The sequence below is a fragment of the Capsicum annuum genome, chromosome 5, assembly GCF_002878395.1.
Source record: "Capsicum annuum cultivar UCD-10X-F1 chromosome 5, UCD10Xv1.1, whole genome shotgun sequence".
Taxonomy (NCBI): domain Eukaryota; kingdom Viridiplantae; phylum Streptophyta; class Magnoliopsida; order Solanales; family Solanaceae; genus Capsicum; species Capsicum annuum.
The window spans coordinates 100,861,917-100,888,625 of NC_061115.1; the positions used below are offsets into that span (position 1 = coordinate 100,861,917).

The 26,709-nt window shown below is 33.1% G+C and overlaps 1 long non-coding RNA gene and 1 pseudogene across 1 annotated transcript; both read left to right on the forward strand.

Moving 5' to 3' along the window:
* The first annotated feature begins 20,083 nt into the window (after positions 1–20,083).
* On the forward strand, positions 20,084–25,205 carry LOC107871839 (annotated as a pseudogene).
* LOC124898910 lies at positions 20,909–22,582 on the forward strand. The gene is made up of 2 exons (XR_007055830.1): positions 20,909–21,019; positions 21,973–22,582. It is a non-coding gene; the product is annotated as an uncharacterized LOC124898910 (long non-coding RNA).
* Positions 25,206–26,709: the final 1,504 nt, after the last annotated feature.

The window sequence follows — 26,709 nt, forward strand, 5'->3', positions numbered from 1 at the left end:
TTGAGGGGGTTGTTTGATTTTTACAGCAAAGTTCGGGGGTGTAAATGATTTTCACCCATTATTTAATTCATGAGAAGGTTTTTTTTTAGAGTTATTTTTACGTTTTACTAACGATTTTGTTGTTATTTTGATTTGCAGAAGGGATAAAAAGAATGGAAAGAAGAGAAGAATAGATAACTGCGAAAGTATGAAGATTATTCGTATAATTGACAAGTTTAAGTTTTTTAAATACATGTTTGATATTGTTATTATTCTTTTTAGTGTTGCTTATTTCATATTTTTTTCTCTATTTAATGTTGTAAACATATATTTAACTTTTTAGGAGATTTCTAAATAGATTCACAAGTACTTTATTATATTTATGCTTTTCAGTTTTGGTTGCAAATTTATAGCTATAATCTTTTATTTTTATTTTGTAATTTTCGGCATCCTTTAGTTCTATAGTATAACGAAAGAAATCAACGAATACAAATATAAATAACTTCCTGAAAAGTACATTTTAAAATAGTAACTTAGAGTATAATTTTACACGATATATTACATAGCATTTTTTTTTTGTAAAGAATGGATTTTTAATTTTACATTTTCTTTAAATTTGAATTCAAGAATTTTTGTGCATTATTTAATTTTATGGACAAAGTTAATAATCCTTTGAAATTTGAATGAAAAATTAAGTTTTGAAATATAAGATAAATTTGTATTCAACAGAGGTGAAAGTATTTAACTTAAATTTTAAACCATAAGCATTTTCTAACAAATTTAATTATATTATAGTCTTCTTAAATCTATATTTCATTTATTATTTCTATTGGCATAAAAAATAATTTCAATTTTAATTCACATTATACAAAACTTACTAATTATAAAAATGTAATAAATAAATACTAAATCAGTATCTCATTTTTTAATATTATCTCATTTTTTTAATTGTTTAGTAATACAAATTATAATTTAAGTAAATATCCAATTCTTTATTTATATTTTGTAATAATAACTAATACCAAGTAATAATTAAAACTAAAAACAAATTATAGGCAATGAAATAAAAATTTAGAAATAATTTAAATTTCTGGAGTAGATAAATGCATACATATTTATTCGTATTGTATTGAAAAATAATAATTAGATAACAAGTTAGAAATTATGATGTAAAAAAATTCAGGGACGTGACATTCTTTTAGATGAGACAGTGTTGTTTTAATTATAACGAATAAAATCTTTAACTTTGTACATCAAATAATTAAATTCACGATAAATAAAAAATTAAATGAACATTAAGATATAAAATCTCTGTAACTTAAATTTAAATTTATTATTTTATACTTTGATATATAAGAGAAGAAAGTTTAATTACTTATAAAGTGTAACACAAAAAAAAAACTAATTCAAAGTTATATTATTAGATTAAAATAATTAAAGATCAACTAGAAAAGTACAAATAAAGTGTGTGTGGGTGGGGGATGGGGTGGCGTGGGAGATGGGGGAAGGTGCGGAGGTGAGGAATAAAGATTTCTAATTAACTTTGAGAATATAATTAAGTAATTGTATAATAAATACATTACTATTCGTAAATTACAAAATGAAGTGATGGGAAAGGTAAAAATTAAGTTCAACAACAAAAAATATATGATTAAACAACATAAATATATCTATTTTATATTATTAATAAGAAGAGCAATTGATAATTAAATTACGTCAATTGATAAATTAATAAAAGTCAATATTAATAATTTAATGTTTTTGATGGTGAACAGTATAATGAAAAAAACATGAAGCATAAATATTTTGTTCATATAGATTTGATGACCAAATTGTTCAGAGGAGGAAGGACGGGGTGGGAGGGGGAGGGAGGGGATACACTATTAAGAGGAGCAACTGATTATACTAGTTGATAATTTAGTAAAAGTCAATATTAACAATCTAATATTTTAGATAGTGAACAATGTATAATAAAGAAAAATGTTAAGTATAAATTTTTTTGATAACTCTATGAATCGTTATTTTTGTTTATAGATTTGATTATGAAATCGTCATTAGGGGGAGGGGGAAGAGAGGGTACATAATCAAGTAAATGAATGGTTTATTGTAATTTTCTGCATTATTTATTAAAAATTTAAATATTTCATAATTAATTTAAAATTTTAGAATCTAATACAAAAAATGATCAATTTTATTATTTTAAAAGAATAATATAATATTTTTATTTTCGTGATTAATTTTTATGAAACAATCCGCGCATTGTACCGGTACGCATACTAGTTTTATAGTAAAGAAAAAAGAGCTGCCCTTTTTCTTGATTAGGGAATTGTGTGCGGCAAGAGCCTGCTATATGTCGTCTGTGCCGCAAAAGCTTGCAACAACTCGTTTTTCGCTGAATCAAAGTTGGACGCAAGGGTGGATCAAAGATTTGAAGGTTGTGAGTGCTCACTTCCATAAGTATAAAATTGCTAGCAATCACAGAGTAACAATGTATAGCTACTTGAACAGTGAACACGCCAATAAAGAAGTAATTGATAAAACAACGATTAATATTACCATCACAAAAAAATAGCTTCTAATCACATGTCACAATAAACTAGTAGTAATACTATTATTACAAAAAAAAAGACTTCTAGTCTTAAGTCATAATTATACTCGACGACTTTTCACATGTTGAAAATAATGAATAATAGCAACATTGATATCTTATGCTTTACAAAGCAAACTAAACAGTCATTCAAAAATTCATCACCAATACTATTACAATGTTCATTTTTAATGTAGTCATTGATGAGAAAGCCCATTCCATAGAAGTGGTAGCAACAGGAAGAATGAGAGAACTTGATAAGAAAATAAGCAAGTGGCCAAGTTTGATATAAATCTAACATAACCAATACTTTAATAAGGCAACTAGTTTATTTCTAGTCGAAGAACCTCTTATCAGTACCACAAGCATAAACTATAAAACTATCAAATTAATAACAGAGATCACGAAGCTTGATACTGTCAAACTCATTCATATAACATTCAGCCAACTTCATTATCCTGCCTTTATCAAATCTACCAATTATGAATTAACTGGATTTAAATCAGTCATACCAAGAAGTAAGTTAGTACTTATAATATTGAAATAATTATTAAGCTCCTTAAGATGCAAATCTATAATAAAATAAAAAATTTCAATCCGTAAATGATGAAAATAAGTAATATCAAGAGCGTTAAACTTTGAATTTATAGGAAAGTAGCTAGCATCCTTTTCCGGGATCATTATATCATACTTTTCACAAAATTCATCCATTAATGATTCAAATTCACTATCCCTCATATTTTGTAATTTTTGTTTTGTAAGAGCAATAAACCCGATAGCATTGACAATATCTTGATTCATCCTTTGTAAATAGGAGCTCAACTCATTTATCATCATTAGAACTTTCCACATCAAGTGAAACATAAAAACAAAGTCCAATTCTTTCATTGCACTCACAAGGGTCTTAGCAAGAAGTTTATCAGTATAATTTGGACACCCACGTCCAACAAATTCAAGTAGATAAATAACTAATGAAAATAGGGAAATGAGATTATCCAAATTCCTATAGTGAGAACCCTAACGAGTATCACCTGGCCTCTAAAGTCCATGTTCTTGATTTAATCCTTTCCTTGTATGCACTTCACCTGATATGAGAAATTCCTTTAACTTTTCAGCCTGATGTTCTCAAAGTAAATTTCTATGCTTAAAAGATGCTCCAACAATATTTCACACATTAGTTACTAAATAAAAAAGTCATCTACATCTGAATTCTCTTTTCCAAGAGCTACAATTGTTAACTGTGATTGGTGAGCAAAAGAATGAATGCAATACACTGTTGAAGTCTCATTCAAAATCAAAGTCTTAAGACTATTTAGCTCTTCCTATATATTGCTAGGTCCATCATAATCTTGCCCACATATTTGAGATGGACTTAGTGAGTGATCTGATAAAAAAGAGTAGATTATCTCCTTTAATGAACGAGCAGGTGTATCACTAACATGAACAATATCAAAAAATTGCTCTATCACTTCACCTTTTTTTTAACATATCTTAGAATAAGTGTTATTTTCTCCTTGAGTGATACATCCTTTGATTCATCAATTATTATCCCAAATTACATGAACAATATCAAAAAATTGCTCTATCACTTCACCTTTTTTTTAACATATCTTAGAATAAGTGTTATTTTCTCCTTGAGTGATACATCCTTTGATTCATCAATTATTATCCCAAATTAATATCCATCCAAGTCTTCAATAATAGCTTTGATTGTTTCTTAAGTACAAAAATCAACAATATCTTTTTGAATGCTTGGAGAACACAATATTTTATTTTTCGTAGCATTTTCTAAAATAATGCTTTCGACATCATGATCAAGATCTTTCAAGATGATTTGCAGGTTGGCAAGACTTCTTTAGAACATAATGTCTTCTAACATCATCACATATATTAGGAAGGTATTTTGGAATGTGCTTTCTAATTTCCGGATTATCTTCAAGAAATTCTAAATTAACATTTGAAATATATGTTTGTCTCAAAATTTCTGGGGCTACAGATGAACTGGTAGAAGGATGAGTATAACTTGAACTTAAATTTTCAATTTTCTCTCTCGTAACAAACTTATCCATTTCGAGCATAATTTACATTTGTTCAAAATTTAATTTTCAAATTAAGTTATTTAGCAAGAAAGAAAAATATTTTAATGAGTATTGAAGTATCCAAAAGAATATTTTTTATTTAGAAAAATGTAACATTCTTCTCGAGACTCTAAATCAAGTACCAAGAAACGTATCTAAAATCTATCTTTTGGATTACTAACAATAAGCATGGAAAATTTCCAACCCTAAATCCCAGAATCATTCTTTTCAATATCCAACTTTAATAAAAAAAAATCAAAATATCAAATATTATTACCTTGCTTTTTGTACTTGATTAAGAAAAATTGCTACAATTTTTGATGATATTAACTTTAAAGTTGATGGGACTGCTGATTCTTATGACAAATAAAGTGGAGTTTTATGTTTAGAAATATTATAAAATAAGAAAAGAAAAGAAACCCATCAAACAAAGGAAGCTAAAAAGTTTTCTTAATAATAAAACAAAATGGTTTTTTTCTAACCAATTAAAGTAGTACTTTAAAAAGTCAAAAATTTAAATGTAGGAAAAAGTTGTGGTTAGACAGTTGCCAGTTAAAAAGTACCTAGGGCAATTAAATAAATATTGAAAAAAAGTGTGTGGCTATCGGAAATCAAACTCATGCCACTATAACCATCAAGGTGCTTAAGTTCTACACCAAAGCCAAAGCATCCAATAACAATTTTTGTCAATGGGTGATTACCAATATATTACAACCAATTTTACTGTATTTTCTATATGAATATACAAATTTTTACCAGGATCAATGAGTTCTCAAGCTCCCGGAACGTACTATGTGGGTTTACCCCTCGTTGGACGCTACTATTTTTTCTCCTTTTCATCTTGCTCATCGCAATTAGACCTATTTGGTAAGCTCTTTTTTTTACTTGAATCTAGTCTCTCTTTATACTTTATTGGATTTTTCCTCTCTATTTGATTCTTGATATAAAAAAACTAAGTTCTGATCTATGAATTGATTTTTCATAAGTAGAGATAGAAATAGGGAAAAAATGGCAAGGCTTAAATTGAGCGAATTAGGTCTTAAATTGGGTGGGGAAGGACGAGAGAAATTTAATATGTGAAATAATGAGGCAGAGTAGGTAATAGTTCTAAACTTTTAGCAGAAATTTATTAAAAAAAAAAGTACCATAAAGTCTTAAACTTCTAAAGTATTTATTTGCTTGCTCAAGTGATCATGGATAAAGGATGGATGCATTAAACAAAGTTCACTAAAAGATATATTAAGGGTGCCCAATCTTTTATGCGGCTTGTTCGAACTCACTTTAATCGAAATACTAAAGTTTGATGCCCATGTACAGATTGCTTAAATATGTTTTTTAAACACCAGAAGTAATGTATGACCACATCTTACACGAAGGAATTATAAAAAGTTACATGTACTGAAGACACCATGGGAAATAATCACAAATGAGAGATAACAATAAAGCAATTTATAATAAAGATGAAAATGAAGCACATGATAAGGATGATGGAATTAGTACTATGTTAGAAGAGGTCGCTGAAGGATAATTTGCTAATTTTTTGGAGGAGACTGATACTAACAGGTGTGGTAATATGAGTGAGAAAGAATCTACAACCTTTGACAAATTGCTAAAAGAAGCTGAATGTGAATTATACCCTACATATAAGAAATTTTTGAAGCTTTCATTTCTTGTAAAGTTGCTATACTTGAAAGTATACAATCAATGGAGTAATAAATCATTTGATACGTTGATGGAGTTTCTAAAAGAGGCATTGCCTACTGATGAGACACTTTTTAAGTCATATTATGATGCTAAAACATGCTTCAAGGTTTGGGATTAAGATATATTTTGATCCATGCTTGTAAAAATGAATGTGTGTTGTACTGGAATGAACATTAAGATAGACAAGAGTGTTCATATTGTGGTACTTTGAGGCAGAAAATTGAAAATGAAAGGGATAAAAAATTCTTCATAAAATTTTGCAATACTTTCTATTAAAGTTGAGACTTCAAATATTATTTATGTCTAGTAAAACATATGTGAACATGAGGTGGCATAAAGGGAAACGCCTTGATGAGGCAAATGTATTAAGGCATCCCACTAATTCTGAATCATGGAAAAAGTTTGACAAGAATCATTAGTGATTTGCATGAGAACCTCATAATATTAAACTGGTCTTGCAACTGATGGTTCTAATCTATAGGGTAACATGATCACATCATATAATAGGTGGCCTATCATTCCTGATCCTTATAGTCTTCCTCTATGAAAATGTTTTAAGGATCCATTTATGATGATGTCATTACTTATTCCTGGTCTCCAAGCACCAGGAACGGATATTGATATTTGTTTGCATCCCTTGGTTGATGAATTGAAAGAGTTATAGAGTGATGGTGTAGAGACATTCGATGAATCAACTGCGGGATACTTCAAAATGCATACTACTATTTTATGGACCATAAATGAATTTTCAACTTATGGTATGTTTTTAAATCCTCTACTTTCCTAGTTACCTAATAATCTATACTAACTATGTATTAGACTATTTATGTGGTATTGTAAGAGGATTTGAAGGATTAAAACTTTGTAAATGTATTTTTATGCATTCAACTATTTCTCTTCATAACTTTTAGTCACTAAGTAAGAAAGAAGGGGAAAGTTCGAGGTGTTTTCTTGAAAAATTATGGATCTTACTCTAGTAGTGAGTGCTCAATCAAGTCCTCCTCATGAGTTCTTTCTTCATTTTCTCCAGTTTTGATAGCATTTCCTTCCAAGCTCAAGTGTATTGCTATATACCCCCATTTATCACCTGAATCACTACTATCTTTCAAACTACTCCCTGGAATTCTTCTTCATTTTTTATTTTTGGAGAACAACCCTATTAATAAGAATGAATAACAGGGAGAGAGAAAAGTTATGCAATTATTAATTGTATTTTCTCATAAAGAAGAGGTGCTCTTTTAGTTGATTGACAACACATAAGAAAATTGAATCCATCCATTGTTGTAGAGAATCATATTTTTTCTGCGTATGCTATGTTATTGTTAAGGTTATAAACTATTGTTGAACATATTTTTTTTTATGAATTAGACAATTTACCTGGATGGAGCATTAAGGGATACATGACATGTCCTACTTGCAATAAGGATACATCTTGACAAAGGGTAAGAGGTAAAATTTCTTACAAGGGTCACCATTGGTATCTTGAATCCAGACACTCTTGGAGAAAAAAAAGAAATTTGATGGAAAGATAAAAAAAAATAAAGCCAAAAGAGCTCTAAGGACATGAGGTCTTGCAATAATTTGATTTACTCAGTACTTATAGACCAGGAAAACACTCAAATAACAAAATAATGAAATTGTAATACCTAGGGTTTTGGCGTCTGCAAATTTATTGACTTTTCTCATCACTGCCCAGACAACAGCTCACATAATAAGTCATTATCACTCATCATAAGTCATATAGAGACATTCTTTGCTTAAATAGCGAGGAATGCCTATGTTTCTATCCTGATCATGACTAAGACCCTACGAGTCGTAAGGAGTTGTCATGAGTCATGGGGAGGGACTCCTGACCATAACAGTAAGGGTTTCCTAAGTCACTACCCAGAATATAAATCCAGGCAATAACTTGTAGCCAGTCATTACGAGCCTTCACCTAACCCATAACGATTGACGACAGTTTACCTGCATGTTTTTAGTAAGGGCGTTTCAGCTTTTTTCCCATCCTTAACTCATTACCCATGATATAAAAACACTTCTCGGGTCCTATTATCATCTATAAATAAATCAAAACAACATTCTTTTCTCTTAAACTCTCCCAAAGCAAAAGGAAGCAGGTTTTCTAATGATTAAGCACCTAGGGTTCAAATTGGGGTTTCCTTCTCCAAGTTCTTGGTATTTTCAGGCATGTATCTCTTCCCTAACTTGGATTTATATAAAAACCTATGTTTAATCATGGTTTATATGGATTTAATTATTGGTTTTGAATGATGGATTGAGGGTTTCGTATAATTACTACTTGGTTGCTTTTTCTATGGTTTTGGAATTATTTTTATGCTTTATCTCATGGTATTTGAAATAAAATTGTGCATGGGTATGGTGAATAGGAAGGGGGTCATGGATTCCCTAAAAATTATAGTTTTGATTTGAAATTAGTATTAACTTTAACCCACCTGCATAGTTGGTTTTGAGTTATGGACAATTATAAGGTTTTGCTTCCTATTCTAAGCTATTGTATTGCATTAATGGCTAAACGGATAAAAATGATTTTGAAAGGGGCCTTGGTGTCCATGATATGATTTTTAAATTGGAATTTAGGGGTCATGGATTCACCCAGGTTGACGAATAATTAGAATGGCATAATTTTATAAGCTTACAAGCATAATTAATTGGTATGATGATACCAACGGTAAATGGCTAAATGGATAACTACTTAGCTGAATGGATGTGTTATGTGAAAATATTTTAATTGCATATAAAGAGGGTTGTGTAGCTCGCTGTGAAAGGTGAGGTCCTTAGGAGACCAATACTAGAAACCATATTTGTCGGCGTGGGGGTCTTTATGACCATGTGTATAGATTACATTTTATACATATTTTAGGATGACTGAGGTCGTGGATTACCTGTCCCTTCCTCAAATTTTTTTATTTTTTTAAGTGGCTAACACATATTGGGACCCTTTCAGTAGGGGGAGCTGCACCCATATAGTCCATGGGTGCCCTTAGGATGGTTAGAACTACAAAGTCCAGGTTAATAGTTTTTAAATCTCATACTTAAACCCTATACCCTATCCCCATATCTTATATATATATATATATGTATATGTATGTATGTGAATATGTATATTGAGATTGGTTTTTTTTTTTGAAGAATGGCATTATTTTATCTATTCCTTGAGTTACATGCTATCTCACACCCTACTAACTGTCTTGGAATGCTACATTGTTTCATGATATAGTGTCCTAGGGTTTTTTTTAATTTTTTTGTACAGAGTTAGGTGGTTCTGGTTCGTCGGTTGGTCTGTGTTAAAGTGGTGAACCTTCATCTTCCTAAAGGCCGGGCATTTCACAGCTTTGTTTTATGAGTATTAGAATCCCATCAGTTTCATTTATATTCAGGATTCAGTTTTGTCCAAGGTCGGAGGCATGTCCCGACCAAACTTGGCATTTTGGCTTAGTGGCTTTTTTGGACAAAGAGTGGATGGTTATTGTTTTATTAATACTTATTCTATATTGAGTTATCTATCTATCCTTCATATGATTGTTTAGGTTGTTTCTGCTATTATATCATATTATGTTCTTGTTGGCTAGGCAAAAGAGGTGGTCTCTGATCCTCGGTGGACTTGAGATACCCGTCATGACTAGTCCCTAGTTCGGGTCATGACAAACTTGGTATTAAAGCATAGGTTTAGGGCCATTGGGTGTCTACAAAGCTGTGTCGAGTAGAGTTTCTTTTATGGGTGTGTAGCATACCATACTTATAAGAGGAAGGCTATAAGGCCTATAAGAGTGTCTCCTTTTCTTGTGTTCTATTTTGGCCTATAGAGTTTGTTGTCTTGAAATTCCTTTAATCTCTAATTTACTCGCATTTCAGACCATGCCTCCCCAAAGATATGATGTTCGTAGGAACTTTACTAGGCCCTCTGTCCTACCTAAGGACAATATAGATGGAAATCTTTTGTAGTACAGATCCAATCTAGTGTCCTTGCTCTTGATTTTTCTACCCCACATGGAGTTTCATTAGTTTCTACTAGTCCTTTCCTAGTTGGTGATACTCATGCTCAGTTATCTCAGAGGGATATCTCTAATGTGGAGTTCCATCGGTCTATTTATCTGCTTACCCATAATGGCCTCTTAGTCTCGTCAATCTGGTTTTATTGGTTCTATTGCCAATTCATCTGAGGTTACTCGGGTTGGTTAGTTTATGAGGTTGAATCCCTCAACCTTTCCAGGCTCTAAGGTTGAGGAGGATCCTCAAGGATTTGTTGATGAAATAGAAAAGATATTCAGGGTGATGCATGTTACTAATTCTAAGAGTGTGGAGTTTCTTGTATACCAGTTAAAAGATGTAGCTTATTAGTTGTATAAATGGGAAGAGAAATTAAGCGGTGATGATGCTGAACCGACTAGGTAGAATGAGTTCTTAGGGGCTTTTCTTGATCATTTCTTTTCTTAAGATCTAAGGAAAGCTAAGGCAGAGGAGTTTATGAATTTAAAGAAGGGTAAACTAAGTGTGAAGAAGTATTTCCTAAAATTTCAATAGTTGTCTCATTATACTCCAGAATTGGTGTCTATCCAGAAATCTAAGATGAGGAAATTTGATTTTGGGATATCCTATGACTTAGTATTAGAGTGTAAGGCTACGATGTTGAACAATGATATGGACATCTCCAAACTTGTGATTTATATGCAGCAGGTCAAAGATAAAATGAAAAAGCAGGTAGAAATAAGAGAGATGTAAAATAAGAAATTTAGGTATTCAGGGTAGGGTGGATATTAGCAAGAAAGTGGGAGAGATGGTAGATAATAGAGCAAGAAAAAGACTTTGAGAAATTCTAGTTTATATTTTTTGGATAGTGCTCCTTATTCGAAGACATTCGATGATCTTTATTTTTAAGCTAGCAGTGGTCCTAAGGTATAAGGTGCCCAGTCTCAGGCTAGTGGAGCTCAGTCAACCCTATCATATCCTCCTTATAGATTTTATGGTTACTACACCATGGTATTGTGATGAGGGAAGGAATTTGTGCTTCATTGTGGTCAACCTGAACATATGCAGAGGAACTGTCTAGCTGCTAAGGTAGCCACTGGGGCTAATAAAATCTTGGTCGCCACTTTTTTAGCTCTAGTGCCAAAAGGTGCTACTTCTGGTATCGACATTGGTCAAAATTATCTCTATGCTCTTGCTACCCACTTGGAATTGGAAGAATCTTTTGATGTTGTTATTAATACGTTATAATTTTTCTCTCGAGATATGTCTTATTTTATTGATTCGAGGTCTACGCTTTCTTATGTAACCCCTTATATGGCTGTGTATTTTGTTTTTGGTCCTAAAAGTATTTCTAACACCTTTTTTGTGTCTACTCTAGTGGGGGATTCTGTAGTTGCTAGAAGGATCTATAGGGGATGTGTGGTGTCTAATTTTCATGGGGAGACATTAGTGGATTTGTTAGAGCTTGATATGGTATATTTTGATGTAATATTGGGGATAGATTAGCCCCATTCATGCTAAGCTTCTCTAGATTGTAGGACATGAAAGGTTAATTTTTAGTTTCCTAATGAACCGGTAATTGAATGGGAGAAAAGTTTCTTAGTGCCTAAAGGGAGGTTTATTTCTTATCTTAGAGCCTAAAAGTTAATTTTTAAGGGGTGTCTATATCACCTAGTTTGGGTTAAGGATTCTTGTTCTGAGGGCCCTTCGTTGCAATCTATCCCTGTTTTCAATGAGTTTTCTAAAGTATTTTCTGAGGATCTTTCTGGCATTCTTCTCGATAGGGAAATAAATATTGGGATTGATCTTCTACCAGATACCCATCCTATCTTTATTTTTCCTTATAGAATGACTCTAACTAAATTAAAATTGCTGAAGGAATCGTTAAAAGGTCTCCTTAATAAGGGCTTCACTTGTCCTAGTATTTCTCCGTAGGGTGATCCCATGCTTTTCGTATGTAAGAAAGATGAATCTCTTCAGATATATATCGATTATTGACAGTTGAATATGGTTATAGTGAAGAATAAGTACCCTCTACCTAGGATTGGTGATCTTTTTGACCAGTTTTAGAGTGCTAGATGATTCTTTAAGATTTATCTTCATTTGGGTTATCATCAGTTGAAGATTCGGGAAATTGATATTCTTAAGACTACTTTTTGAACCCCAATATGGTCATTATGAATTCCTGGTTATGTAATTTGGGTTAACTAATGCTATGGCAACTTTTATGGATCTTATAAATGAAGTGTTTAGACAGTTTTTGGACCTGTTTATAATAATATTTATTGATGATATCTTGCTGTATTCTAAGAGCGAGGAGGATCATGCCAGTCACCTTTGAATTGTATTGCAAACTCTTAAGGATTAAAGTTTGTATGCTAAATTTTCTAAGTATGAGTTTTGGTTGAATGCTTTAACTTTTCTTGGGCATGTTATTTCTAGTGAGGGGATTAACATAGATCTACAGAAGGTTGAGGTAGTTAAGAAATGTCCTAGACCCATAACTACAACCAACATTAGGAGCTTCTTGGGCTTGACTGGGTATTACAGGAGGTTTATGGAGAGTTTTTCTTCTATTGCTTCTCTGTTGACTAAGTTGACCCAGAAAAAGGTGAAGTCTCTATAGTATGATGCTTTTGAGGGTAGTTTCAAGAAGTTGAAGGATAAGTTAACTTCTGCGCTCGTTTTAACCCTACCCGAGGGTACTGATCGATTTTTTGTATATTGTGATATATCCCATATGGGATTGGGTTGTGTGTTGATGTAGCATGGTAAGGTGGTGACCTATGCTTCCAGATAGCTTAAGGTTTATTAAAGGAATTATTCGACTCATGATTTAGAGTTGGTGGCTATGGTTTTTGCTTTAAATATTTGGCACCACTATCTTTATATGGTGTATGTGGACATTTATTCCGATCATAAGAGCTTGCAGTATGTGTTTAATCAGAAGAAGTTGAATATCAGATAGAGGCAGTGGCTTGAATTTCTTAAGGATTATGATATAAGTATTCATTACCATCTAAGTAAAGCTAATATGGTTCCTGATGCTCTAAGCAGGTTTTCCATGGGGAGCTTATCTTAAATGGATGAGAAAAAGAGAGGGTTGGTTAAGGATATTCACCGGTTGGCTAACTTGGGGGTGCGTCTATTGGATTTTAAGGATAGATGTGTAATTGTTCAAAAAGTGGTTAAGTCTTCTCTTGGTGATTAGGTCAAGGAGAAACAGGATTTGGATTCAATCTTTATGCAAATTAAGGAAGATGTGGGTCAACAAAGGGTTATGACATTTAAGATTGGGGCATATGGTATCTTGAGGTACTAAGAAAGGCTGTGTGTTCCTGATTTTGATGGACTGCGTGATAGGCTTTTGACTGAGTCTCATGAGTCAAGGTATAAGGTTTATCCAGGTTCGACTAAAATGTACCATGACTTGAATAAGATTTATTAGTGGAACAATATGAGAAAGTGTGTGGTTTATCTGCAGGTGAAGGTTGAACACTTAAGGCCTGGTGGGATTTCTCAAGAGATAAAGTTGCTTGTGTGGAAGTGGGAGATGATCAACATGGATTTTGTTACGGGTCTTTCGCTGTCTCACAATTAGTATGATTCGATTTGGGTCATTATGGATAGGATAACTAAGTTTACTTATTTCCTACATGTGAGGACTATCTATTCTGGAGAGGATTATGCTAAGTTATTTATTTAGGAGATTGTCAAACTGCAAGGAGCACCAATCTCCATTATTTTAGATTAAGGTATGCCAATTTACTTCCCACTTTTGGCATTTGTTTTAGAGAGGTTTAGGGACTAAGGTGAAACTTAGAACTTCTTTCCTCCCTCAAATAGATGGACAAGTAAAATATACTATTAGAACCTTGGAGGATATGCTAAGGGCTTGTGTGAATAACTTTAAGGGAGGTGGGTGGATCACTTACCTCTCATTGAGTTTACATATAATAATAGTTATCACTGGAGTACTCATATGGCTCATTTCAAGGCTCATTATGGTGGGAGGTATAGGTTTTTTATTGGGTGGTTTGAGGTATGTGAGGCTAGGTTATTTGGTCTGGACTTGGTTCATCAAGTCATGGAAAGGGTGAAGGTGGTTAGGGATAGACTTAAGTCGCTTAGAGTCGCCAAAAGTATCATGCAGATATGAGGTGAAGGGAGTTAGAGTTTGATGTAGGTGATTGGGTGTTATTAAAAGTTTTTTCTATGAAAAGAGTGATGAAATTTGGGAAGAACGGAAAGCTCAGTCCCCGTTATGTTGGTCCATATCAGATTTTGAAGAGAGTTTGGAATATTGCTTATGAGTTGGATTTGCCTACGAGTTTGGGTTCTATTCATCTTGTTTTCCACGTGTCGATGTTGCAAAAGTATGTAGGTGATCCTTATTTGATTATCCCAGTAGACGATATTGGTATTTTGGATTCCTTTGTCTTATGAGGAAGTCCCGATTGAGATTTTGGATAGGCAAGTTCATAGGTTGAGCACTAAGGATATGGCTTTGGTAAAAGTCCTTTGAAGGAGTCAAAAGGTGGAAGAAGCTACTTGGGAAGCTGAAAAGGACATGAATTCCTAATAACCGTTCCTATTCCCCATGTTGGAGGAAAATGCTTGAGGTATGACTTTCATTTTTTTCTTCTGGCCTTTCAAATTTGTCATTTGGGTATGTGTGTATTCTTCATTGTTATTGTGCTAATGGATGCCTTGACTCCTCATTCGTGGATGAATAATCTTGTGGGGGGGGGGGGTATGTAATACCCAAGGTTTTTGGCCTCTGCAAATTTCTTAACTTTTGTCATCACTGCCCAGACAATGATTCACATGATGAGTCATTATCACTCATCCCAAGTTATATAGAGATAGTCGTAGCTTAACAAGTGAGGATTGCCTATGTTTCTGTCTTGACCACAACTAAGATCCTACGAGTCGTAACAAGTGGTCACGAGTCGTGGGAAGGAACTCGTGACCATAATAGTAAGGCTGCCCTGATTCACTACCCAAACTACGAGTCCAGACAAAGACTCGTAGCAAGTCATTACTAGTCATCACCTGACCCATAATGACTGACATCAGTTTTGTTGCATATTTTTATTAAGGGATTTTTGGTCTTTCCCTGTCCTTAACTTATTACCCAAGACATAAAAACACTTCTAGGGTCTTCCTATCATCCATAATCAAATCAAGATATACTTCTCTTCTCTTAAACCCTCCCAAAGCAAAAAGAAGCTAGGTTTTCTAAGGATTGAGCACCTAGGGTTCAAATTAGGTGTTCCTTCTCCTAATTTTTGGTATTTTCAGGCATGTATCTCTCCCCTAACTTAGATTTATATAAAACATATTTTTAATCATGGTTTATGTGGAAGTGATTGTTGGGTTTGAATGATGGGTTAAGGGTTTCGTATGATTAATACTTGATTAGTTTTCCCATGGTTTTGGAATTATTTTTCATGCTTTATCTCATGGTATTTGAACTAAAATTGTGCATGGGTATGGTGAATGGAAAGGGGTCATGGATTCCTCCAAAATTATGATTTTTGGTTTGGAATTGGTATTAACCTCAACCTACCTGCATAATTGGTTTCGAATTATGGAAAATTACATTGTTTTGCTTACTATTCTAAGCTATTGCATTGTATAATGGATAAACACATAAAAATGGTTTTAAAAGTGGCCTTGGTGGCCATGGGTGGTTTTTAAATTGGAACTTGGGGTTCGTGGATTCCCCCAGGTTAATTGATGATTGGAATGGCATAATTCTATAAGCTTGTAAGCATAATTAATTGGTATGACAATACCAATAGTAAATGCCTAAATAGATAACTACTTGGTTAAATAAATGGGTTATGTGCAAATATTTTAATTAGGCATAAAAAGGGTTGTGTAACTCGCCGTGGAAGATGGAGGTCCCGAGGCTACCAACACTATAAACTGCGTTTGTCGGTCTGGGGATCTTTACAATCGTGTGCATAGATCACACTTTATACATATTTTGGGATGGATGAGGGCATGAATTCCTTGGCCTTTCCTCAGATTTTTTCTACTTCGTGTGGCTAGCATACACTGGGACCCTTTCAGTAGGAGAAGCTAAACCTATATAGTCCGTAGGTACCCTTAGGATGGTTAAAGCTAACAATCTAGGTCAATGGTTTTTAAATCTCATGCTTAAACCTTGTACCCTATCCCAACATATTATATATATATATGTATATGTATATGCATGTATGTAAACATGTACATTGAGATTGGTTTTATTTTGGAGAATGAAATTATTTTATCCCTTCCTTGAGTTACATGCTAGTGCTCACACCGCTAACCATCCCCGAACGCTACATCATTTCATGATGTAGGTTCCTAGGGGTTTCTTTTGTTTCCTTATATAGAGTTATGTGGTTTTGGTTCATTGGTTGGTCTGAATTGAAGTGGTGAGCCTCCATCTTCTGGAAGGCCGGGCATTTCGCTGCTTTTTTTTATGAGTATCAAAATTCCATAGATTTCTTTTATATTTTGGATTTCTTTTTTGGCCATGGTTGGGGGCATGTCCTAACCTAACTTGGTATTTCGGCTTAGTTGATTTTATGGACAAAGTGTGGGTGGTCATTGTTTTATTTATTCTCAGTCTCTATTGATTTATATATCTATCCTTCATATGATTATTTGGGTTGCTTTTGCTATTATATCATATTCTATTTTGGTTTTCTAGGTAAAAAGGCTGGTCTCCGATCCGTTGTGGACCTGAGATACCCGTCACGACTAGTACCTAGTTTAGGTTGTGATAGAAATGCCTTCCTGAAGAGTTGAATTGGGTCAGGAAAAGTATTCTATTTGAGTTGCCGTATTGGCAGAGCTTGAAGTTGTGACATAATTTAGATGTCATGCATATAGAAAAGGACATTCGTGAGGCTATTTTGTGGATATTATTTAATATTAAGGGGAAAACTAAAGATACATATAAATCAAGAAAAAATCTAATAGATATGAACATAAGAAAAGAATTATGGTTGCAACATGATGATTCTAATTATACAATTCCTGGGGTTTGTGATAATATATCAAAAGAAGAGTAAAAAAAGTTTTGGGCATTGTTAAAGTCTGTTGAATTTGCCAATGGATATGCTTCAAATATCTCAAGATGTGTAACTAGGGATGATGGTAAGATAACTAGACTCGAAAATCATGACCATCATGTTTTATTACATCAAGTGATGCCTATTGCTATTTGTCGATTTAAAAATAAAGATGTCGCTTTAGCATTGATTGAGTTAAGTGATTTTTCCAATGATTATGCTGTAGGACATTGGGACGAGATGACTTGGAACAACTAGAAAGGAATATAGTTGTATTTTATGTAAGCTTGAGATGATCTTTCCACCCATTTTTTTTATGTTATGGTACATTTAGATGTGTAGTTACCACGAGAGGCTATGTTTGGGGGACTAATACAATATCATTGGATGTACAAAATTAAGAGGTTCTTGTGTAATCTTAAGCGTTATGTCCAAAATAAGGCATGAAGGTTCTATTGTAGAAGGCTATATTATTGATGAATGTTTGACATTTTTCTCTAGGTATCTTGATGACATTGAGAATTAATTTAATCGTAAAGATAGAAATGATGATGGATCTATCAACAATGATGGTCCTATTTTAGACATATTTTCAAAAAGTGTTAGACCATATAAAGATGAAGATTATGATGCCATACCAAAGAAAGATTTTGACATGGCTCAGTGGTATGCATTGAATAATTGCGAAAAAGCAGAACCTTTTCTTGAGTACGTAGCTTTTCTATATAAATTTATCTATGTTGATATTTTTTATTTTAAGCTATTTCTTAATAACTTATTTTGTCACATGCAAATAGCATAAAGAAGAGCTATTGAAGCCAAGGTATTGTAGATATAGAAGAAAAACAAAGAGTACAATTCCTTTGTGGTTTAGAAGGAAAGTAAGTGACTTAAAGATACTAATCATGTTGTAGTTCTTAAATTTTATCTTTTTATTCTTTACTAATTTAAAACAATAATTTTCCTCATAGATTATGCAATTATTTAATAAGGAAAAGTCAAGGTCTATCATGAAAGTATGTCCTTTAGCTATGGGTCCTGATGTGCGTGGAATAAGACATACTGGCTGTATTGTAAATAGTGTTAGGCACCATACTCAACAACACGATGAATTATGTAAAAGTCAAAATTGTGGTGTAGTTGTTAGAGGCCCTCATGAAAAAGTGGAGATTGATTTGGTATAGAACTGACATTCTTGAGTTGGAGTATAGTGATGAAAATTGAATTTTCTTATTCAAATGAAAGTGGTTTGATCTTCGCATGAAAACATGGATGTAAGAAGATAATTTTTTACGAGTGTCTATGTTAAAAGATTTTGGTATGAAAGTGACCCCTTTGTACTAGCTACTCAAGCAAAGAAAGTATTTTATATTGATGACCCACAACTGGGAGAAGATTGCAAATTGTACTCACATTTCAAGCTAGGCACATATATGATATGTTAGAGAAGGAAAACTCAGAGGTAGAAAATGATGAGTTGCCTATTACAAATGCTAAAGTGTATCAAGATACACCACTTGAAAGTAAATAAATTGTTAATGATATGGTTGATATGTTGAGTCAACTACATAGAGAGGATGTTGAGTCAATTCCCGTAGATGCAAATGTAATTGAACTGGAGGCTCAAACAGAATATGAACTTAAAGTTGATTATAAAAGAGAAAATTTTGACCAAGAGAATGACACTATGATTGAGTACATCGGTGATCATGAGGACAATGAAGGCAATAATAGTACTACTAATAATGAAGATGATATCATAGGTGACGACGATAACAATGACTTGTGATATAACCTTTAATAAGTAAGTCAGTTACGTACATGTTAATATATAGCTCTCCTGAATTATTTATATATTGTTTAGTTGATTTTAGGGGGATGAATTTCATAAGTTATTTGCAGACAAGCCTATTAAGCTGAATTTACACGAAGGATTTATCATTTTTTTTTTGAAAAATAAGGTATCATTTTATTTATCGAGTATCTATACAGTCTAATCTCAACAAATAGAAACAACTAAACTGTGATATCCCATACCTACATCTAGACATATACCTTCATTCTAGACTACCTAAGGTTAAAAATTTAAGATATTTAGTTTGCTTCTCAATTTACTCTTCATATTCCTTTTATGGTGCACCTTTTGTATGATAATCTTCATTTCTTTGTTTGTGTTGAAATAGCCTGGTGTTTCTTTCTTTACATATGTAATGAGATATTTGAATGTCAAGTGGAAGCGGGAGCAAAATGTAATTCTGATGTTGAAGGAAAATAAGAGTTGACTGGAGAACCTCTAAGTGTCAATCCAGACACTAACATAGATTCTGATAAGGTGTATTCGGTCGGGAAATTTAGCAGTGAGATGGAGGCTACAGGTGCAAGTCAGCCGAAGTGTCTGACTAACATGAAAGTTAACGTAGGCAATAAGACAAAACCACTTTCCGATCCTCATCATTCTTTTTCTCTACAGAAATAATTAGTGAAGCATATTCTTTGCTAGTTGTGTTCTAGTTGACTTTAACTTTTTGGTTGTAGGCTTTGCCTGTTGGTGATGCCTACTTGATGCTTTTTGTGATCTGTTTCACATTTCAATTTTGATGTATTCCAAGTCTCAAATCCACTAACTTCACTTTACATTGAAATTTGGATTCCTTTTTATACACCTGAATGGATCAATAATGAATCTGATAATTCGAACATTACCTCCGCCATCATCTCTCTCTATATCTATCATTTATTTTCTAAACACGAAGATTTATATGAAAAAAGACCTTGAATAGGATATGGTTCTTCTTTCAGAACTCTAAACTCAGTGTCATGTCCTTGATCAAAACCTTTTGGATCTCAATACACAGCTCCAAGACTATTTGATCAATCACAATTCCCATTCAGAGAAAATTGGTGCTCTTTTCCATGATATAAGTGCCAAATTAAGAGATATTCAGTTAACTTCTTTCTCTTCTTCAGTAGATGGAGGATCAGGAAAGGTATTGGGAGAGAAGCTACCGACATTGGCTAAGGAGGTTGCTAGGGTTAAGACTATGCAAACGTATGCAGAGAAGACATTAAAATTTGATATTTTTGTTGGTGACATTAAAGATACTGTCTTGTTAGGAACGGACATACGTAGTACGTGCTAGGTGCTTGAGCACCCATTGACCCCAATAAAAAATAGTATATTTGTATAGAAAATACAGTAAAATTGATTGTAATATATTCACAAGCACTCATTGGCAAAAACGACTGTTGGGTGCTTTGGCTTTAGTGTAGAACTTAAGCACCTTGATGACTGTAGTGGCTTGGATTTGATTCCTGGTAGCCACACACCTTTTTTTTAATTTTTATTTAATTTTGGTAGGTACTTTTTAGCTGACAATAATCTAACCAAAGCTTTTTCCTTCTTTTTAAAATTTTGACTTTTTAATGTACTACTTAAATTGGTTATAAAACAACCATTTTATTTTATTATTAATAAAAACTTTTTAACTTTCTTTGTTTGATGGGTTTCTTTTCTTTTCTTAGATTTTAACCTTTCAAAACATTAAAATCCACCTTCTTTTTCATAAGAATCAACAACCCCATCAACTATCAAGTGCATATCATCAAAAATTGTAGTAAGTTTTCTTATTCAAGTACAAAAAGTAAGGTAATGATATTTAATATTTTGATTTTTTATGAAAGTTAGATATTGAAAAGAATGATTTTGGGATTTAGGGTTGGAAATTTTCCATGCTTATTGTTAGAAATCCAAAAGATAGGTTTTAGGTACGTTTTTTTGATTTTTGATTTAGAGTCTCTGAAGGAATGCAATATTTTGGTGAATAAAAAAAAATATTCTTTTGGATTCTTTAGTACTCATCAAAATATTTTTCTTTCTTGCGAAATTACTTAATTTGAAAATTAAATTTTGAACAAATGCAGATTGTACTTGAAATAGATAAGTTTGTTACGGGGGGAAAATTGAGAATCCAAGTTCTAGTTTTATTCGTCCTTCTACTAGTTCATTCATAGCTCCAGAAATTTTGAGATAAACATTTATTTTTGATATAGATTTAGAATCTCTTGAAGCTAATCCAGGAATTAGAAAGCCCATCGAAAAATACCTTCCTAATATACGTGATAACGTTAGAAGATATTATATTCTAAGGAAGCCTTGCCAACCTACAAATTATCTTTTTCCTAAAACTAAGTTTGAAACTGAAATGTGTCAATTTTGTCCTAATTGGTTTAAGGGTCGTAGTGGTCAGAGTATAGCATAACAAAAGATGCTGCATATTGTTTGTGTTGCTATTTGTTTAAAAATGAATGTGAAAGTTATGGAAATATGAGTGATGCTGCTTTTATAAAGACTAGATTTAAAGCTTGGAACAAGGCTATTTGAAGATTTAGATCTCATGTTGGAGATGTAAACAATATACACAATAAATGTTTAATAGAATGCTTGATTTGATAAATTAGTGACAGTCATTATGCACATCCTTTGATAAGCATTCCAAGAAAGAAAAAAGTGAATCTTGATACCGCTTGTGTGATTCAATTAATATGACAAGATTTCTCTTGATATTAGGGTTATCATTTTGGGGACATGATGAGAGTCGATCTTCTTCAAATCAAGGTATCTTTCTTGAAATTTTGCAATGGTATGGAGATCCTGATCATGATGTTGGAAGCATAATTTTAGAAAATGATTCAAAAAATATAATGATGTGTTCTCTAAGTATTCAAAAAGATATTGTTGATTCTTATGCTAAAGAAACAATCAAAGATGGAGATTATTTTGGGATACTAATTGATGAATCAAATGATGTATCACACAAGGAGAAAATGGCATTTGTTATAAGATATGTTAACACAGAAGGTAAAGTGATAGAGTAATTTGTTGGTATTGTTCATGTTAGTGATACACCTGCTCATTTATTAAATAAGGTAATCTACTATTTTATATTAGGTCACGCATTAAGTCTATCTCAAATATGTGGGCATGGTTATGAAGGAGCTAGCAATATGCAGGGAGAGATAACTAGTCTTAAGACTTTGATTTTTAATGAGACTTCATAAGCATATTGCATTCATTATTTTTCTCAATTGTAGTTAATAATTATAGCTCTTGTAAAGGAGAATTCAAATGTATATGACTTTTTTGTTTAGTTAATAATGTGTTAAATTTTGTTGGAGCATCTTTTAAGCGTAGAAATTTGCTTTGAGAACATTAGGCTGAAAAGTTAGAGGAGTTCCTCATATCAGGCAAAGTGAATACAGGGTGAGGATTAAATCAAGAATATGGACTTTAGAGGCCAGGTGATACTCGTTGGGGTTCTCACTATAGAACTTTGGATGACCTATTTATCTTATTTCCATCAGTTATTTATGTGTTTGAATTTGTTGGATGTGGGTATCCAAATTATACTGATAGAATTATTGCTAAAACCCTTGTGAGTGTGATGAAGGAATTTGACTTTGTTTTTATGTTGCACTTGATATGGGAAGTTCCAATGATGTCAAATGAATTGAGATCCTCTTTACAAAGGATAAATTAAGATATTGTCAATGCTATGGGATTTGTTTCTCTTATAAAACAAAGATTAAAAAATATGAGAGCTAGTGAATTTGATTCATTAATGGATGATGTCTCTTTATTTTGTGAAAAGTATGATATAATTTTCCCGGAGAAGGATGCTGGCTACTTCCCTAGAAAGTCAAAGTTTAAAGATCTTGATATTATTTATTTTTATCATTTGTGGATTAAAAATTTTTATGTTGTTATTGATTTGCATCATTGAAGCTTAATGATTATTTCAATGCTGTAAGTACTGACTTACTTCTTGGTATTGCTAGTTTAAATCCAGTAAATTCATTTGGTAGTTTTGATAAGGGTAGGATAGTAAAGTTGGCTGAATGTTATATGAATGAGTTTGACAGTATCAAGCTTCGTGATCTCAATTGTCAGCTTGATAATTTTATAGTTTATGCTCGTGGTTCTAATAAGAGGTTCTTTGACTTGAAAGGAGCTAGTGACCTTGCTAAAGTATTGGTTAAGTTAGATTTACATCAAACTTGGCCACTTGTTTATTTACTTATCAAGTTGACTCTCATTCTTCCTGTTGCTACTGCTTCTATGGAATGAGTTTTCTTATCAATGAACCACATTAAAAATGAACATCGTAATAGTATTGGTTATGAATTTTTGAATGGTTGTTTAGTTTGCTATGTAGAGCATAAGATATCAATGATGCTTATATTCATCATTTTCAACATATGAAAAGTCATCGAGCATAATTATGACTTAATACTAGAAGTGTTTTTTTGTAATGAAAATATTACTAGTAAGCCATTGTGACTTGTGATTAGAAGTTATTTTTTAGTGATGGTAATATTAATCGTTGTTTTATCACTTACTTCTTTATTGATGTGTTCACTGTTTGAGTAGCTGTACAATTATTCTTTGTGATTGATAGCAATTTTATACTTATGGAAGTGAGCACCCAAAACCTTCAAATCTTGGATCTGCCCTTATATCTCGTATATCGTGAAGAGAACTTTGAGGAGAGAACCATCAACAAAATATTCAGAAGAGATGCGGGGTGTTTCCATTAGAACATTAAAGTTAACCAAAGATGCTAAGATTAGTGGCAAAAACACATCCTCAGTGGACATAACTTGTGTCAACAGTTGATTAATATCTAGCCATTTTAAGACATCAGGTAATTGTAGATCAGAGATCCCTTCTGAATTCCTTTGGTTGTCGTCACCTTTGTCCACTTTAAATTCCTCAGACCCAGAGTCAAAGGGGTTAACTAAAGTTCAGAACCCACTTTTCACAATGAAAAAAAACCTTAAATAACAAAATAGTGAAAGTTTTCTAGCATTGTATAGTCTGCAGGAACTGTAGCGGCAAAGAAAATCTCGTCTACTTGAGGGACAAAATAGAGAAATTGTATTGAACCAACCACTTTGGGCCATTGAAGAGCTTGTAAATACTATATCAATTGCATCTTAGCGTCACTTTTCTAAGTAGGTTGATACATTTGCCCTTATATACAATGTGACTCAAGATTATATTAATTCAATGGACGAGTCCACTGGTGGATGAGGCAATGCTATCAGGTTACAGTTGCAAAGAAAAATGGATCTCAGATATGGTCACTTCTCTATCGATGTACTTGGAAAAAGAAATATTTCCCATGCATGCTAGTCAGTTGGATGAATACAACACAAGCAGAAGGTACTCCCAGGATAGGATATCCTGGCTCCATCTTACTGATCTGATGATAAGATTTGCTAAGTGAGTCTAGTCTCTTACTTCACACTCTGGTATCTTGCTTTCTTTGCAGGAAGATGGAAAACTAGAGAAACTTTCATTATTTTCTATATTTGTTGACAGGCCTGACTAGCTCGACTTGTGGGCTGATATAGAGTTTACTGCTGCATTTGATATATTGAAACCTGAAACTAGAAATAAAAGAAGTTGGTCAACAGAAGTTTATGGAGTGGCTGTTCTATCTGCCCAAGAAGACAATAAGTCTCCAGCAACTGCTAATGTATTTCATCAACGTTTTCGTCTATCATTAATTATGTCATTCACTGCCTAGCATAGAATTGAGAACGAGATTTTTGAAATTGGCTGGTGCACCAATAATACACAGGTTTTTGGGTTGTTTGGTTTTCAGGTGCCAAAAAGCTGAAAGGTTAACTGCCTTATAGATGATAATGGTTAGATGAAAGTTGCAAAGTCTGTAAATGCGGCATGTTATTTTGAGTCAGGAATGGTGCGAGGATATCTTTTTGAGGATATCTACATGAATGCCTAGGATACACTCAACTAATCATTAAAATGATTTTAACAAGATTTTGAGGGAAAGTGAAAATGCTGTACCTTTGGGCAACTGAAGCCTCTAATCATATAAATAATAACATTAGTTTTTTTTTTTGTTTCCACCTATCTTTCTAAAAGTTATCATAAGCAATGTTAATCAAAGGGTAGAAAAATTAACAAGTGTACAATTACAGTAAGTTTAAAGATCTGGCGTAATACTACCAGATGTAATAAAAAATTCTTATATTCTTAGGTACATACTGTTAATAGAACTTTATTGAAGGGAAGAAAGGCTAAGGTTTACAATATAATCTGAAAAGCATAAAACTAACTAAAACAAGAGTAGGCTATATATACATAGCCAATAACCTAAAGGTCCATAAACTAAAGGCCCAATAACATATGGGCTAACATCCCCCCCTCAAACTCACAATGCAACAGCAATAAGCATTGAGAGTTTGTCACACAAAAAACGAAATCGAGATGCCGACTGAGCCTTCGTAAAAAGGTCAGCAATCTGCAAAGACGATGGAACAAAAGGAAGCGATATGGTCCCGAGCTGTAAATGATGACGGGTGAAGTGACAATCAATCTCAATGTGCTTCGTACGCTCATGGAAGACAGAATTCTTTGCAATTTGTACCGCACTTTTGTTATCACAATGCAGGGGAGTAGGCATAGAAATGTGAACCCCCATATCTGCAAGAAGCCAACGTAACCAAATAATCTCACATGTAGTCACAGCCATAGCACGATACTCAGCCTCCGTGGAAGATCTAGAGACAACATCTTGTTTCTTGCTCTTCCACGAGATTAAAGAGTCTCCAAGAAACACACAAAAACCAGTGGTGGATTTACGATCATTGCGATCTCCATCCCAATCAGCATCACTATAGGCTCGCAACTCGAGAGATGACGTCGAGGGAAACAAGAGATTCTGAAACTGAGTGCCACGAAGATACCTTAGAATACGAAGTACAGCTCCCCAGTGCACAGAAGTAGGAGCAGTAACAAACTGGCTAACAACATGAACTGCATGTGCTATATCTGGACGAGTAACCGTAAGGTAAACCAAACTACCCACAATAGTCCGATAAAGACTCGGATCTGATAATGGAACACCATCACTAGGAGAGTAACGTGCATTGATTTCAAGGGGAGTATCTACAGTCCTGTTGTCAGAAAGACGCGCCCGTGTAAACAAGTCAGATATATACTTAGTCTGAGAAAGAAGATACCCTTTCTTAGACTGAGCCACCTCAATACCCAGAAAATAACGCAGCAAGCCCAAGTCCTTCATTGCAAATCGATGAGCCAAATCATGCTTCAATAACTCAATACCACTATGATCATCACCAGTAATAATCATATCATCTACATATAAGGACAATAGAATTCGCCCTGCACTTGTACATCTAACAAACAATGCTGAATCATGGTTACTCGGGACAAATCCAAGGGAAGTAATAACAGTGGAGAATTTTTCAAACC